Raw genomic sequence first — 18376 nt, forward strand, 5'->3', positions numbered from 1 at the left:
ATAGTCTGACAAGTAATGCCTTTAATTAGAGTATTCAGTTTATTTATATTTAATGTATTTGCACATGTGGTTAAGTTGAATCTTACCATTTCATGATCTGTTTTCTATTTGACCCACTTATTACTTCTTTCTGGCTTTTTTTTGTAGATACTTCTTTATTTTATTTTTATTTTTTTCATTATCATTCTACAAGCTAAAATATGCATCTTTAACTCAATCAAGTCTATTTTAAATTGATACTATACCACGTCACATAGTAATTTAGAACAGTGTAATTCTACATTTATTTAATTAATTTCCCTTTCTTTTTAAATAGTTTCCATTGACAAGCCTTTGAATAATTCATTGTTTTTCAATGTTTAATCTGTTGATAAGCCAACCTTACAAATGTTTTATTTAACATATACTTAATTAAATTTTTATTTTAGAATAAATTTACATTTACAGAGAAATTGTGAAAGTAGTACAGTGTTCCCATATACCCCACACCCAGTTTTTTTCTATTATGATCTTACATCAGTACAGTACATTTGTCAAAATTAGTGGACCAGTATTGATATATAGATATTAACTGAAATCCATACTTTATATCTATTTTTTTTATTTTGTACTTAATGCTTTTTTTTTCTGTTCCAAGATCCCCTTCGACAACCGGATTACCACATTGCATGTAGTTCTATGTTGCCTTATTGTGCTCCTGGTTATGATAACTTCTCAAGATTTTCATTGTTAATGGCCTTTACAGCTTTGAGGAGTTCTGGCGAGCTGTTTTATGAGACTCCTGATGTTTCCCTCGTTCTCAGGTAGGGCTTATGGCTATTTGAGAGGAAGACACAGAGATAGAGTGCCATTTCATTCCACTGTGAAAAGGCTGCACACCATCAACATGGCGTCAATATTGATGTCAGCCCTGATCACCTGGCTGAAGAAATGCTTGCCAGATCTCCCCAGTGTGAAATTATTCCCCCTCTCTTCTATACTGTATTCTGGAAGGATATCATTATGTGTAGTCTACAAGGTAAAAAAAAAATATATAGTTCATGTCCTTGAAGATTATTTGAAATTCTTTTATTTTGAAGATTTGTCTATTCAATCATTTATTTATATAATCATAGAGTCATGGATATTTATTTTATACTTTGGTTTATAATTCAAACTTATTTATTCATTTTGTTGTTCACATGTTTCAGTTTTGGTCATTGGGAGCTTTTTCATCTGTTTCTCTTTCCATTTAACATATGCCATTTGTGTGTGTGTTTAAGTACTTACCTCTCTTTTAAGCACTTTCTTTTACTACAAGGTGCTCCATGTTCATCTAGTATATTGTCTCCCCACTCTGCCTAGAATCACCAGCTTCTTTAAGAAGCTCTGGTTCCTTTTATTAGAGAGCAGTATTAGAAACCACACTTTGGGCACCAGGTATGCTCATTGCTATTGAGGTGGTGTTATTACTGGGCTCAGAAGACAGGCCAAGAAGATATATTAGAATATACTAAGACATCACATAAAATATATCTATAAATATTTTACATACAATCATTTGTATTTATTTAAGCAAAGCATAAGTTCATACAGTTCTAATGTTCCCAACTCTATAACTACATTGATCATTCTTATCTCTTCTTGTTATTAATATGCAACTTCCCATTCCAACATTAAGAAACTTGGCTCCCACCATCCATCAGTGATTTACTTAGTTATTTAATTCCAGTATACGTGTATAGTTTCTCAAAATTGTCAACCCTTACTCCTATGCAAATAACTTTGTCAATTAGAGTACAGTGTTTATATATGATTCACTTTGCCTCTAATTACACTCATGTTAAAAAGTAGTTCAGCACCCTCTTTTCCCACTCTTTTCAGGAAGGTTGTTCCATACATTTGTAATTGTTTCACATTTTGCATTTCATCGTGGTATTTCTTAACCTTCTAAATATTTTTTTTCAAATTGCATACTTTAAGATTAATGCTTTGTTTTGTAAGGTCTATGAAATTTGAAAATCACATAGGTTTTTGTACCCACCATTATGATGCCATATAGAATATTTTCAACACCTTAAAAATATATATGCTAAACCTACTAAATTCTTTCCCCCCCTCCCACCCCCACATCCCTGGGAACCACTGATATGTTTACTATTTCTATAGTTTTGGCTGTTCCAGAATGCTCTATGTGTAGATATACAGTATGAAGACTCTTCAAACTGGATTCTTTAATTTGGAAACATGCATTTGTGATTCACCCATGTCTTTGCATAGCTTGATATCTCTTTACTTTTATTGCTAAATAGAATTCCAGTGTCTGGATATACCATAGACCACGTATCTACTGAAGAGCCCCTATTACAGGTATCACCTAGGACATTTTGACAGCCTTGAAGGACATCTTGATTGTTACAAGTCTGTGTGATTGTGAATAAAGCTGTTATAAACATTCCTGTGATGTTTGAGGTGGACATAACTTTTCAAAAAGGTTGGAAAAATATCTAGTAGCCCTGGTTCATGTGGTAAATCTGTTTAGCTTTCTAAGAAGCTACCAAACAATCTTCTAGACTAGTGTCTGTACTATTTTGCAGTCCCATAAATAAATGAGAGTTTCTGTTGCTTTGTATCCTCACCAATAACTATTATTGTTCTATTTTGTTTTATTTTTTTGGATTTAGCTATTGTAATAGGTGTTAGTGTTATCTCACTGATGTTTTAGTTTTCATTCATTCCCTATTGACAAAAAGTGTTGATTATATTTTCATATACTTGCTTGCCTTCTGTAAATCTTCTTTGATGTTTGTCATTAACCCTTGCCTATTTTTAAATTTAGTTGTCTGTTTCCTAGTTTGAGACTCGGGAGTTCTTCATATATTTTGGATGTGAGTCATTTGTCAGGTAGGTATTTTACAAATGTTTTCTCACAGCCTTTGGCTTAACTTTTTATTTTATTAGTAGTGTCTTTTGCAGAACAGATTTTAATATTACTAAATTCCAACTTACAAATATTTTCTTTCAGGTGTTGTGTTTTTGGTGTTGTATCTAAAACCTCTTCATCAAATACAAAGTCATCTAGATCTTTCTTTGTTTTCTTCCAGAAGTTTTAGAGTTTTGCATTTAAAAAAATTTTGAAATTGGGTAGTGAGATTATTCCAGTTTGTTTATCTTATTTAATATTATGTTGGTTATTACAGGATTTTGCCTTCCCATATTAACCTCGGAATAAATCTGTTAGTATCTATAACATAATATTTGGGAATTTTATTGAAATTGCAGTGAATCTATACATCAAGTTGGGAAGAATAAACACCTTAATAATACTGACTATACCAAATAATGAACACAAAAGACATCTCTCCATTTATTTAGAACTTTGATTTATTTCATCAGTGTTGTATAGCTTTCTGCATATAGTTTTGTACATATTGTGTTAGATTAACACCTAAGTATTGCATTGTTGAAGGAGTTAATTTGTTCATTGTATTTTTTTATTTTCAAATTTCCTTTTTATTGTTAGAATAAAAGAAAACAATTCACTTTTGTACAGTTAATTATTATTATTCACAGATTTTGTGTTTACAAATTTGTCTACTCACTAAAAGTTATTTGTTTACCCCAAATCAATGCTCCTAGTGTTCTCACAGTCATTTGTGGACATGTAATGAGTGGCAACAACATTGTGACTCACCTAATACAAATTGCTAGCTGAGGCTGAACAAGATAACACCTGGCCTTCCCGTTTAAACTCTCATACTATAAGCAAGCATCCTTTATACCATCCATTTAGTGCTTTACATTAGTGATTTTATTGTTTAAAATGACAAGTGTAGTGTTGACGATCTAGTGTTCATAGTGTGTTAGATAAGTTTTATCAGACATAATTTATACTTCTTTTGGCTCTTAGTTTAATTTTGAACCAATAATATAGTGCATTTAAAAAAAGGAAGAAGAAATTCATCTATATACTATATATGATGCTGCTGTAATGTGTGATGAAACTATGGGGAAAAAATGGAAAAACAGTTAAATGTTTAGATCATGATCTGTACACTGTATACTGTGTTTTTCTTTTTTTTCATTCTTTTTTGCTCAATCCCCACCTCAACAAAACCCCCAAGCACTCCCCACCCCCTGCTGACAGTTATCAGCCTTCTCTATATCTATGATTGTTTCTAGTTTGCTCGTTACTTCATTTTTGTTCATAAGATTCTACATATGAGAGAAATTATATGGTACTTGTCTTTCTCTGACTGGCTTATTTCACTTAGCATAATGCTTTCTAGATCCATCCATGCTGTCATGAAGAGTAAGGGTTCCTTCTTTTTTATGGCCAAGTAGTATTCTATTGTGTAAATGTACCATAGCATTTTTAAAAATATTTTTATTGATTTCAGAGAGGAAGGGAGAGGGGTGAGGGAGAGAGAAACATCAATGATGAGAGAGACTCATTGACTAGTTGCCTACTGAACGCCCCTACTGGGGATCGAGCCCACAACCCAGGCATGTGCCCTGACTGGGGATCGAACCCAGGACCTCTTGGTCCATGGGACGACACTCAATCCACTGAGCCACCACAGCCAGGCCCATAGCATTTTTATTCACTCATCTACTGATGGGCACTTGGGCTGCTTCCAAAATTTGGCTATTGTAAATGACCATAAGGGTACATTCAAATTAGTGTTTTGGCTTTCTTCAGATAAATTCCCAGAAGTAGATTCACTGGGTCATAAGGCAATTCCATTTTTAATTTTTTGAGGTAACTTCATACTGCTTTCCACAGTGGCTGCACCAATCTGCATTCCTACCAACAGTGCACAAGTGTTACCTTTTCTCCATATCCTCGACAAAACTCATTGTTTGTAGATTTATTGATGATAGCCATTCTGATGGGTGTGAGATGATATCTCATTGTGATTTTAATTTGTATCTCTCTGATAATTAGTGGCATTGAGCATTTTTTTTCATATGTTTATTGACCATCTGTATGTCCTCTTTGGAGAAGTGTCTATTCAGGACATTGGCCCATTTTTAAAAATAATTCTTTATTGTTGAAAGTATTACATATGTCCCCCTTTCCCCCCATTGACTCTCTCCATCCTGCCCCTAACCCCCCACCCCAGACCCTCATCACCGCATTGTCTGTGTCCATGGGCCATGAATACAAGGACCATGCATACAAGGTCCTTGGTTTATTACCTCCCACCCACCCACTCTCCCCGACCATCTCTCTTAGTTTCTGCACTCTATTCCATGTTTCTATGTCTCTAGTCTAGATCCACTCCATTCATCAGTTTATTTTGTTACTTAGATTCCAGATATGACTGAGATCATATGATACTGTCTTTCTCTGACTGACTTATTTCACATAGCATAATGCTCTCCAGTTCCCTCCAGGCTGTCTCAAAGAGTAAGAGATTCTCATTTTTTTTTCTGCATAGTATTCCATGGTATAAATGCACCACAGCTTTTTTATCGACTCATATACTGATGGGCACTTGGGCTGTTTCCAGATATTAACTATTGTAAATTGTGTTCCTATGAATATACAGGTGCATACATTCTTTCTGATTGGTATTTTGGGTTTCTTAGGATATATTTCTAGAAGTGGGATCACTGAGTCAAATGGGAGTTTCATATTTAATTTTTAGAGGAAACTTCATACTGTTTTCCATAATGGGTGCACCAGCCTGCATTCCCACCAGCAATGTACTGGGGATTCCATTTCTCCACATCCTCACCAACACTTGTCACTTGCTAATTTGTTGATGGTAACCATTCTGACAGGTGTGAGGTTATTCGTCTTGGTCCATTTTTTAATTGGATTGTTTGGTTTTTTTTCATGTTGAGTTTTAGAAGTTCTTTATAAATTTTAAATATTAACCCCTTATCAAATGTATCAGCAAATATTTTCTATTATTCAGTGAGTTGTCTTTTAATTTTGTTGATTAAAACAAATACCTAGGAATAAATTTAACCAACCATATAAAAGACCTGTACTCAGAAAATTATATGACACTAAGGAAAGAAATTAAAGAAGATACAAATAAGTGGAAGCATATACTGTGTTCATGGATAGGAAGAATCAACATCTTTAAAATGTCCACACTACCAACAGCAATCTATAGATTCAACTCAATTCATATCAAGATACAATGGTGTATTTCACAGAATGAGAGCAAATATTCCAAAAGTGTATATGGAACCACAAAAGGCCATGAATAGCTCCAGCAGTTCTGACAAATAAGGACAAACATGGAGGACTCTTGCCACCTGATACCAAACTATAGTAATCAAAACATCATGGTACTGACATAAAAAGAGACATATATATTAATGGAATAGAATAGAAATCCCAGAAATAAATTCATGCCTTTATAGTCAATTAATGTTTGACCAAGGAGGCAAAAGTATACAGTGGGGTAAAGATAATCTATTCAATAAATGGTGCTAATTCACATTTAAAGTAACTATTGATATACTTCTGTTAATATCTACCATGTTTGTAACTGTTTTCTTATGTTCTGTTTATTTGTTTTATCTGTTTTACTGCCTTCTCTGGTTTTAATTGGACATTTTATATGATTTTATTTTATTTTCTCTTATATCAATTATACTCCTTACTAGAGGCCTGGTGCACAAAAATTTGTGCACTTGGTGGGGAGGGTGGTCCCTCAGCCCGGCCTGTGCTCTCTTGCAGTCTGGGACCACTCAGGGGATGACCACCTGCTGACCACCTGCTCCCTGGGGGATCAGGCCTAAGCTAGCAGTCAGACATCCCTCTGGCAGCCCGGGAGCCTTCAGAGGATGTCCACTTGCCAGCAGGGAGCAGGCCTAAGCTGCAGTCGGACATCCTTAGCACTGCTGAGGACGCGGGAGAGGCTCCCACCACCACCGCTGTACTGGCAACCATCAGCCTGGCTTGTGGCTGAGCAGAGCTCCCCCTGTGGGAGCGCACTGACCACCAGGGGTCAGCTCCTGCATTGAGCACCTGCCCTGTGGTGTTCAGTGTGTGTCATAGTGACCAGTCATTCCCAGTTGTTCTGCTGTTAGGGTCAATTTGCATACTACCTTTTTATTATATAGGATAGAGGCCTGGTACATGGGTGGGGGCCGGCTGGTTTGCCCTGAAGAGTGTCCCGGATCAGGGTGGGGGTCCCTCTGGGGTGCCTGGCCAGCCTGAGTGAGGGGATGATGGCTGTTTGAAGGCTGGCCACACCCCCTTCAGGGTAAGAGTCCCTGCTGGGGACCCTGCTCAGCCTGAATGAGGAGCTGATGGCCATTTGAAGGCTGGCCAGGGCCTCCAGCCACCCAAGCTCCCAGTGGAGGCTGGCTGGAAGCAGGTATCTAGGGTTTATTTATCTTCTATAATGCCTTCCTGCATCAGAACTTTTGGTCAAGTAGCTTGACTCATGGTCAAGTAGCTTGACTCGTAGTCAAGGTGAATATGAAACAGCAAAAATAGTCTGAATATTCAGAATCTTTGTGTATTCCTAAAATAATTGATAAACCATGCTAACAGTATTCCTAGAAGGCCTTTTTGCCATTTACTTCATTTGTATAATTGCCATATTGAAAAAAAAAAACAATTATTTGACTTTAATGTATATAACTTACAAAGCTGTTGGTATTTCTCCTGTTTAAATTCTGCTGATGCTGAATGCTTAATGTCTTTTTTGTGTTTTATAAAATCAAGCTTTAAATGACAATGATAAAAAAAAAAAATGAAACTTTGTTGCCTCAAGTGGAGGCCTCACCTGGCCAGGGCAGCAAGAAGCTTGTCTTCCTCCATTGCCGGGGCAACCAAGCCTCCTGCTTGCTCCAGCTCTGTGGCTGCCAGCCACCATCTTAGTTGGGTTAATTTGCATACAGTCACTTTGATGGCTGGTGGGCTTGGCTTGGGGCATAGCAGAGGTGCGGTTAATTTGCATGTTTCTCTTTTATTAGATTAGGTAGCCTTTTATAGTTGCCTTAAATTTTACAATATAAATTTTTCTTAATTAAATTTGTTGAGGTGGGGCCCAGGCCCAGCCAGCCTTGGTTCATAGCTTGGCCTCACCTGTGCACCCCCAAGCAAGCACAAGTAGCAACCATCTGCAGATTGCTTTGTAGCTCATGTCAGGTGGCTCCAGGCAGAACAAAGGTTGTGGCTGACCTTGGCCCTCACCTCCCTGGAGGCCCCAGAGCCAGCACACCCACTGGACAGCTTCAGACCATGTTGAAGCATGACCTCCAACCACCTCCACAAGTGACACACTCAAGGGGACGGACTCAGAAAGCACCAGAGCCCTGCTGAAGTAAGTCCTGATTTTGAGGGTGGGCCCCTGCACAGCTGATCTCCCATGGTAGCTGCAGGTCAGTGGTAAGTGGTTGCAGTTAGTCTTTATAGCAGAACAGCCTGGGGATAAATTTCTCACATTGACATGTCAAAAGCAATCAAGGCTCAACTACAAAAGGAGGGTGCACACAGCCCTGGGGAGAGGGAGGTGCTTTACATGCCCAGCTTGGGTGATTTAGGAGGATGCGTCACTAGATGCTACAGGATACCTACTATATTAGGCCACCCTACCAAGCCTGGGAGATATAGCTCTACATAACACATGGAAACAAATATAGGGAGGCTGCCAAAATGAGGAGATAAAGAAACATGTCCCAAATGAAAGAACAGACAAAACTCCAGAAAAAGAACTAAGCAAAATGCAGACAAGCAAAATACTAGATGCAGAGTTCAAAATACTAGGTATAAGGAGGCTCAGTGAACTTAGTGAGAACATCAACAGCATAAAAAGGACCAGTCAGAAATGAAGGATACACTAATTGAAATGAAGAATAATTTATAGGGAATCAGCAGTAGAGTAGATGAAGTGAATCATCAAATCAGCAATTTAGAATATAAAGAAGCAATATCCACTCATCTACTGATGGGCACTTAGGCTGTTTCCAAATCTTAGCTATGGTGAATTGTGCCACTATGAACATAGGAGTGCATATATCCTTTCTGATTGGTGTTTCTAGTTTCTTGGGATATATTCCTAGAAGTGGGATCATTGTGTCAAATGGGAGTTCCATTCCATTTTTAGTTTTATGAGAAAACTCCATATTGTTCTCCACAGTAGCTGCACCAGTTTGCATTCCCACCAGTGCATGAGGGTTTCTTTTTCTCCACATCCTCGCCGGCACTGTAATTTGTTGATTTGTTGATGGCTGTGGTAGATCTACACAGTGGAATACTACAGTGTGGTAAAAAAGAAGAAATTCTTACCATTTGGAAAAACATGGATGGAACTGGACAGCATTATGCTAAGCAAAATAAGCCAGTCAGAAAAAGATAAATATCACATGATCTCACTCATTTATAGAATATAATGAACAACATAAACTGATGAATAAAAACAGATCCAGATATAGAGAAGTATCGATTAGACCAGCAGTGGGCAAACTACGGCCCGTTTTAAATGAATAAAACTAAAAAAAAAAAAAAAGACCATACCCTTTTATGTAATGATGTTTACTTTGAATTTATATTAGTTCACACAAACACTCCATCCATGCTTTTGTTCCGGCCCTCCAGTTCAGGAAGCACTGAGAGTCCCAAACAAGATGAATATGAGGAGGTTCACACCAAGACACATCAAATTAAAATGCAAAAGGTTAAAGACAAAGAGAAATCTTAAAAGCAGCAAGAGAATAGCAGTTAGTTACCTACAAGGGAGTTCCCATAAGACTGTCAGCCTGTTAGCACATTTCTCAACTGAAACTTTGCAGGCCAAAAGGGAGTGGCAAGAAATTTTCAGAGTGATGAAAAGCAAGGACCTACAACCAAGATTACTCTACCCAGCTAAGTTATCATTTAGAATTGAAGGATATATAAAGAACTTCCCAAATAAAAAAAGCTAAATGAGTTCATCACCACTAAGCCAGTATTACATGAAGTGTTAAAGAGTCTCCTTTAAGAATAAAAAGATTAAGAAATATATAAAAATTATGAACAATAATTTGGCAATAAATACATATCTACATTGGATGTAAAAAACAAAATAAACAATAAGCAAAGGACCTGCATCTATGATGGGAGGGGATTTGGGGGGATGGGTGAAAAAGGTGAAGGAATTAAGAAGTACAAATTGGTAATGACAGAATAGTAATGGAGATATAAAATACAGCATAAGTGTTATAGTCAATAATACTGTAATAATTATGTATGGTGCCATATGGGTTCAAGATTGATCAGCATGATCACTTAGGAAGTTATATAACATCTAATAACTAGATTGTACATCTGAGACTAATATAATATTATATATCAACTGTAATTAAAAATGATTTAAAAATTTATTGGGGTGACATTGGTCAATAAGATCTATAGGTTTCAAGTGCACATTATTATAACACATGATCTCCCTGTTGTATTGTGTGCTCACCACCCAAAGTAAAATCATCTTCCATCACCATAGATTTTACCCTGATTACCTTTTACTACTCCCTCCACCCTCTTCCCTCTGGTAAGCATAGTACTATTGTGTGTATCTATGACTTTTTGTTTGTTTGTTTTTCTTATTTGTTCATTTGTTGCTTTCAGTTTTATACCCCACATATGAGTGAAATCAAGGTTCTTAACTTTTTCTGTTTGACTTATTGTGCTTAGCATGATATTCTCAAGGTCCATCCATGTTGTTGCAAATGGCAGTATTTCATCTTTTCTTATGGCTCAGTAGTATTTCATTGTATAGTTGTACCACATCTTCATCCAATCATTTATCAAAGAACACTGCATATAAACTGTAATAAAAAATTAACAACTGCAGTTTTTCTATGTCTTGACCACCATGAATAATGCTGTAATGAACATATGGGTGCATATGTCTTTGTGAATAAATGTTCTCAAATTATTTGGTAGATACTCAGAAGAGGGATTGCTGGTTTATATGGTAACTCTAATCTTATTTTTTTTTTGAGAAACCTCCATCAAACAAAAAAAACAAAAAATGCAATATGCATTTTTATCTGATGTAAGTGCACCTGTAAATAATACTGTTGTACTTCAAATGAAGTGCAGGTACCATATAACAGAGTTTTCTCTATTCCTTCACCTCATCTGTTGTAACATTGCTATCATTCATTTTACTTACCTGAAGGCATAATGACTTAATATATTGCTACTTTTGTTACTTCAAACAATTGTCTTCTGATCAATTAAGAATTTAAAAAATGCAAGATTTTATTTTGCTCCTGTTGATTTCTTCTCTAATGCTGCTCTTTTCTTTATGCAGACCTACATTTCTCATTTATCATACTTTCCTTCTGCCTTAAACAAAAGAACCAAAAAACAATTAACAAAAATTTTATTTTTTAATATTTCTTGCAGAGAAGGTAAACTAATTGTCTTCTTTTTTCTGAGAAAGGTTTTATTCCTTTATGTTTGAAAGATAATTTTGCTGAATTTATAATTCTTGGTTTGTGAGGGGTTTTCTTTCAACACTGAACATTTAACTCCACATTCCCCTTGCTTACATGATTTCTAATGAGTTCTTTGTAATTTTCATTTTTGCTCTCTCTGCCCCCAACATTTTTTCTTTGTCTTTGATCTTATGCAGTTTGAATATAAGCCCATGTGTGCTCTTTCTAGTATTTTTACTGGTTGGTGTTTTCTGAACTTTGTGGCCCTGTGGTTTGGTGTTATTAATTTTGGAAAGTACTCAGTCACTATTACTTTCAACTTTTCTTTTACTCTTATAGTCCAACAAGAGACCTGGTGCACAAATGTGTGCACAGGTGGGTCCCTCAGTCTGGCCGGTGATCAAGGCCTATTGGGGGGCCGTCTGGCAGGGGGGAGGGGCCACGGGAGGCCATGGGAGGTTGGTGAGAGTGCACTGACCACCAGGGGGGCAGCTTCTGCATTGAGCGTCTGCTCCTTGGTGGTCAGTGTGTGTCATAGCGACTGGTCAACCAGTCATTCTAGTCATTTGGTTGCTTAGGCTTTTATAGATATAGATTACACATATCTAAAGACTTTGGAAATTATTTCACAGTTCTTGAATGTTCTATGCTTTGTAGTTTTGGAAGTTTATATTGACCAATCTTCAATCCCATCTATTCTTTCCTTGGCTGTGTTAAGTCTCAAATGAGAGCATCAAAGACATTTTTCATTCCTGATTCAGTCGTATTGGTTTCCCAGCATTTCTTTTTGGTTCTTTCCCAAAGTTTTAATCTCTATGTTTACACTGTTCATCTTTTCTTTCATGTCATCTACTTTTTCCATTCGCTCTCTTAACATATTAATCATAATTTATTATTAATAATGAATTATTAAATTGCCTGTTTGATAATTTCAACATCTATGTCATTTCTGAGATTGATTCTGATGATCACATTGTTTCTTTAAACTGTTATGTGTTTTGTTTTGTTTTTGCCTTTTGGTACATCTTTTAATTTGTCGTTGCTAGCCAGACATGTTGTATTGGGTAATAGGGGTTGAGGTATTTAGGAATTTACTGTGTGGATTTTTGGTAACTTGGTCAGGTTATATTGAATATTTGTTGTAGTCATAGGTACAAGAGGTTTTACATTCCTCTGGTGTCATTTTGTCTTTCCTCTTGACTTTGGGCCTTCCTAGTACTCATCCTTAGAGAGGACCCTTTCAGTTGTAATAACCTAGTTATTATACTGGAGCTCTGACGATGGCAGTAATGAGTGGAGGAGATAGGGTGTTGTATAATTTGATTAAATCTCAACGTTTTAGTGGATCTATCTATGTAGGGGGCCTGAGTCTTGAAGTCCATGTCTTCTACAGTTGAATATCTTTGTTTCCTTCGCCATTTTGTGTCCTACTTTCTTCCCTGGCTACAGTATTCCTATTCAATAAACTTGAATTACTGAGTCCTGTTGCTCATGTTTTCTATTTTTTGTTTTCCTTAGGTGAGATAAGAAGTTGAGAAAGAGTTTGGGCAGGAAGAATGCCCTTCCCCCAGCTGGGAAATGGGTCTAAAAACCTCCCTTCCCCTGGAAAAGGCATTTTTTATAGAGAGGCTCACAGTGTGCTTCACATGATTACTCATTCCCTCTCCCTGCCAAAATCATGAAGGGACTCTTTCTCAGATCTTCACTGTGAGAAGCTGTTGGGACTCCTTGAGTGAAAGCCATGAATTAATGGGGCCAACTCTAAGAATGTGGTCCCCAGGCATTTCTCTCTGTGTGACTACTCTATATTTAGTCTGCAGCTGAGAAGTTTATGGCTCCATTAACTTCTGTGCCAAACAAGCAGATCTCAGCTCCATCTCTGTCTGGATCAGCCTCTTGCTCTAGATTTCTGGGTGGTGGTGTACCATGCAGCTTGTTCTCTGCTGGGTCCAACAAGCATCACTGAGTTTTAGTTAGTCAGGCTTTCTCTTGTTGGAAGGATAGAAGTGGTAAATTTCTAGCTCTTTACAGGTCAGAGCTGAAATCAGAAGTCCTACTGTATGTATTTCCAATTCTAGAACTCCAGCTTGACTCTTGCTGGAGATTTATTTTTCTATTGAAATGCCACATTTGTTTATCCATTCTGTCTATTCTGTGTTATTCATTTATATATTCACTAGAGGCCCGGTGCACAACATTTGTGCACTGGAAGGGGTCCCTCAGCCCAGCCTGTGCCTCCTTGCAGTCCGGGACCCCTCGGGGGATGTACCACAGCCGCCTTAGGCCCGCTCCCCGGCTGTGCTCACCAGCCGAGCCCAGCTTCTGACTGATCAGTGCTCCCCCTATGGGAGCACACTGACCACCAGGGGGCAGCTCCTGCATTAAGCATCTGCCCCCTGGTGGCCAGTGAGTGTCATAGCGACTGGTCGTTCTGCTGTTCAGTTGATTTGCATATTAGGGTTTTATTATATAGGATAATAGCTACTCTAAGTTCTTATCTTCTCATTCTACTATCTCAACAACCTATAAAGTTTTCTACTGATCGTTTACTTGAATTATGAGTCTTTTTTTCCCTAATACATGTCTAGCAGTTTTTTTCATACTGTATATTGAGTATAATGTGTTGTAGAGATTCTGGATTGTATTAATTTCCTCTAAATGTTGTTTAGTTTTGTATTAACAGGAGGGTAGAAAAAAAACAGCAGGTCAACTTAATTTGAGAGTTATTTTCAATGCTTTATTAAGACAGGTCTACTTTAGTTTTATTCTTATTCTTGAAGAAGGGGTCAGCAAACTTTTTCTGTAAAGAGAGTATAATAAATATTTTATGCTTCATGGACCAAATGGGCCTCTTTTGCTGCTACTCAGCTCTGCAATTATAGTGTGAAAGATGCCATCAATAGTGCACATATGACTGAGCATAGCAAGATTTGAGTCTTACTTGGCTCAAATCTAGCATAGTAAGATTTGGCCCATAGACCACAGTTTGCTCACTGCTCTTTATAGCATAGTCATTAGTCTAAGGATATGATCCCTATTCCTATTGTGTGGTCTTTTGGGGTTTCATTAAGAACACCACTGTATTTACCAATTGTCTTTACTTGGAGGGACTTCAATTCTAACATCTCTCTAGCACCAAGAAGTTCTCTATGTAGTTACTTATTTAACTTTCCAACTACTTCTCTCTGGTGGTTATTGTCCTGGATTGAACAATTTAGAGGATCAATGAGGGACATTTTTACACAAATTTTAGAGCTCCCTTTTAGATACTTCCCACCTTTTGTGATTCTGCCTTCCATTTCTAAGAGCTGTGGCAATCCTGAACTCTAGATTCTTCTTTGTTTTTTCCAGATAAATAAAACTATCTCTTTTTCATTATGTTCTTTTTCTCTGTGTGCAGATGAGACGTGGGAAATGTCTTCATATGGAGAAGCATGTAGACCTAGAGCTCACCTGTTTTCTTTCCCTCTTTCCTTTCAGTTTCTGCCATCTTTGGATTGTTCTACAACCCTTTCAAATAGTTTACATTTCTTTTTTGTCCAAAATGCATCATTGTTATTGGCAGAAGGGTGGTCTCATAAAGTGGTTCTTAAACAGAGCAGGTAGGATAGTTAATGTTAATGAGGCCTCATAGGTTGGCATGGGCTACCAGATAAATCCACCACCATCCCAGATTTAGGCCTTGGTAGATTCAGAAACCCAGTTACGTCAGGCAGATCTGCTTACATTCACCAATCTCAAGACTAACATACAAAAATCAGAAACCACTTTAATAATTTCCCAAGATAAATAAGATTTGGACCAGAGTCCTCACAGCTGCATGATCAGCAACTTTCTTTTTCTGTAGGCAAACCTGCATGGGAAGTGAAATTGCAGCCCGGTCTTGTTTGTTGAGCATGAAATCAGAAAAAGAGGAATTGCTTGGATGTTTAATGGAAGCCAGTGAATAGAGCCTCAGGTGTACATGTTCACAAAACAGAAATTTTGGTGCTGGAACGAGACTCCTCCAAGTTCATTGGCCAAGCTTCTCCTTTTCCCCTGACAGCTCTTAGTCTATCTCAGCGGCCCTCTTTTTCCTGGACTTCTTGGCTGATCTGTACGGTTATCCAATGAGTCTATCTTCAGGAAAAATGTTAATGATATTAACATGATATTGTCTTGTACTGGCCTTAACACTATTTTATCTCTTTCTTGTGACTTCTTATATTATTTATATCACTCATATTCATGAAGCCTGTATTTATTCATTCAAAGTTTAATTCTAGGAGAAATACCTTTTTTTCCTTAAAGTTAAAATCTTGGAGAAGGTTTCCAACACGTCTATAGTATCTACCTCTTTGGACTTAAAGATTAAATGGAATAACATATGCAATGCTTCTGGCACTTGCTTGATAAGCATTTAAAGATTATTTCGTTTTGTTTTCTTCTCCTAACTTAATGAAAACAGGTGTTGAAGAAAACATCCATTTTCTCTTATATGTTCCCCACATAATAATAGTTTTCTTAAGTGTTTGCTGGCCAGAAAGCAAGGGTCTTGAAATAATTTTTCAAGGACAAGCCTGGATGGAGATTAAAAGGCAAAACAAAACAAAAACTTTTTAATTACCAATTCTCATTTACAAGACACTGGTAAATCAGTATCTAATTCCCCCAAATAAATATCAGCATTAGTAGCCTGGCTGGGTTGCTCAGTGGTTGGAACATTGACCTTTGCACCAAAAAAGGTTGTGGGTTCGATTCCCAGTCAGTGCACATTCCTAGGCTGTGGGGTCCATCCCCAGTCTGGGCACATATGGGAGGCAGCTGATCAATGTTTCTCTCCCTCTCTCCCCCACTTTAAAATCAACAAAAACATATACTTGGGTGAAGATATCCATATGAGCTTTAGAATATCACATGTTCTGACTTTGTCAATCATTTGGAGATGGGAGCTAAAGATTTCAGTGTTCATGTTGGTGTGCACTGGGTGGGCAATTATCCCCTTTAGCATGCATTTAACATACACATGATAATCCTATATAATAAAAGGCTAATATGCAAATAGACTGAATGGTGGAATGACTGTCAGTGCACTCCCACAGGGGGAGCGCCGCTCAGCCAGAAGCTGGGCTCACAGCTGGCAAGTGCAGTGGCAGTGGCAGGAGCCTCTCCTGTCTCCGTGGCAGCACTAAGGACCCCTCCAGGGATGTCCACCTGCCGGCTTAAGGAGAGCTGGCCTTAGGGGAGTGAGAGAGTACAGGCTGGGCTGAAGGGACACCCCCCCCCCAGTGCATGAATGTCATGCACCGGGCCTCTAGTTACATATCTAATAACAATCATTTTACATCCATTAATACTTACCACAATTTTTAAATGTTTGCTATGTAGAAGACATTAGGATGATTAATTTATTTCGTGTAATCCTCACAGCTCTTAGGGTCGGTTCATTTTCCAGATGAAAAAACAGAAACATAGTGGGCTCTGCATAAGTGTTTGAATTTGGGTGAGAGGGTTAGTATCTTCCTCGGAGTCATAAATCCAGCAAGCGTTCCTATTCTAGGGCCTGCATTCATCGCATACCTCGCAATTCCTCTTAATAATGTATTTTGTCTTAGCTGAGGCCTGCAGAGATCATGGTTAAAGAAATGATTCTAACAGTGAAGATTTGGGGACCTGAAATAGACTTGGAAAGAGTGATTTTGAAAGAAAAAAGTTTTGGTGATGCTCACGGAATACAAAAGCCATATTTATTTTATCCTATTTCTCTATCAGCAGAGATACACTTCAAACCAAACTTGTGTAATTTCCAAACTAATGCAACTATTTTTTATACCAACAGAAGTTGCACGTTTATAGAAAACATGTTAAATGGAAAGAGCAGGGAGAGTCAGGCATCCCTGAGTAAGTCCTGGAGCCCCTTGGCCTTGTTTCCTCAGGAACCAATGATGGGCTTCAGTCCAGACGATCTCTCAGGTCTCCGTTCAGGGTTCTGTGCCTCAATCACATCCATTCTTTTCTCATGACCCACTTTCCCAGCTGTGTTCTAATGGAGCAGATTGACAACAGCAATCACAGAGTCAAATTCCCATTTCAAACACAAGTCTTATTATTTCGGTACCAATTACAAGGTTATGGATCATGCTTAAAGGTGTTTAATATGCTGTAATGTTTAGACACGCTTGGCTCCAACATTTATGGGAGCTGTTTGTAGCAACAAGCAGCATGCTCTCACTCCCTAAGTATGCGCAACTGCTGTAAAAACAGTGCAGATGGGCCGGAAAGAGAGAGTCTCAACCCAGCTACAAACAAGGGCAGCTAGGACTTTTGGCTGCACTGAGGTTTCACCTACTGACTGATTGCTCATCAGCCAGAGCCCGTTTTTGTAGGTGTATGTTTTGTTGTTGCTTCTTACTCTGCTTCAGTCCCTGATGTGGAATATTGGGGAAATGGTCTCGGGGGTTTTTGTAGCCTTGCATGGCCCTATTTTGTTCAGGAGTCACACATAAATTTTTAATGAGATTGCAGTTCCAAGACAGCATTCCTCTCTATTTCTTCTCACCATGTCAAGGTGACAGGTGACTACTTCTCAGGTGACAGGAAAGTGCCCATCAATATTGGGTGATGCAATGCTAGTTGGAAAGAGAGCAGTTGTCTGTAAGTCCAAAAATCATAGTTTTCTTTGAGTCATAGAGGGATTGTGTTCCTGAGGCAAACCCAGTATATCTCCATTTACAAAACTCTATTCAAATTTGCTTTTAAATACTCAGAAGGAAGTAAAATGTATAGTCAATTTAAGAACCAGATTCCTGGCTGAAACCAAGTTTTATAATCTGGAGTAGGGAGAGCTTTCACAAAGAAATCCCTCTCAGCATTCATTAGCTCACAAGCCATGGGCACGCCAGAACAGCCTTGTCCACGCTAAAAAGGCTGCGTGGCTGGCTTCCACAATCTCTGTTTGAAAGAGAGAAAGAAAGGCAGGAAGGGAGAGAGAGAGAGAGAGAGAGAGAGAGAGAGAGAG

Source organism: Myotis daubentonii, chromosome 16 (assembly GCF_963259705.1).
Source record: "Myotis daubentonii chromosome 16, mMyoDau2.1, whole genome shotgun sequence".
NCBI classification, from domain to species: domain Eukaryota; kingdom Metazoa; phylum Chordata; class Mammalia; order Chiroptera; family Vespertilionidae; genus Myotis; species Myotis daubentonii.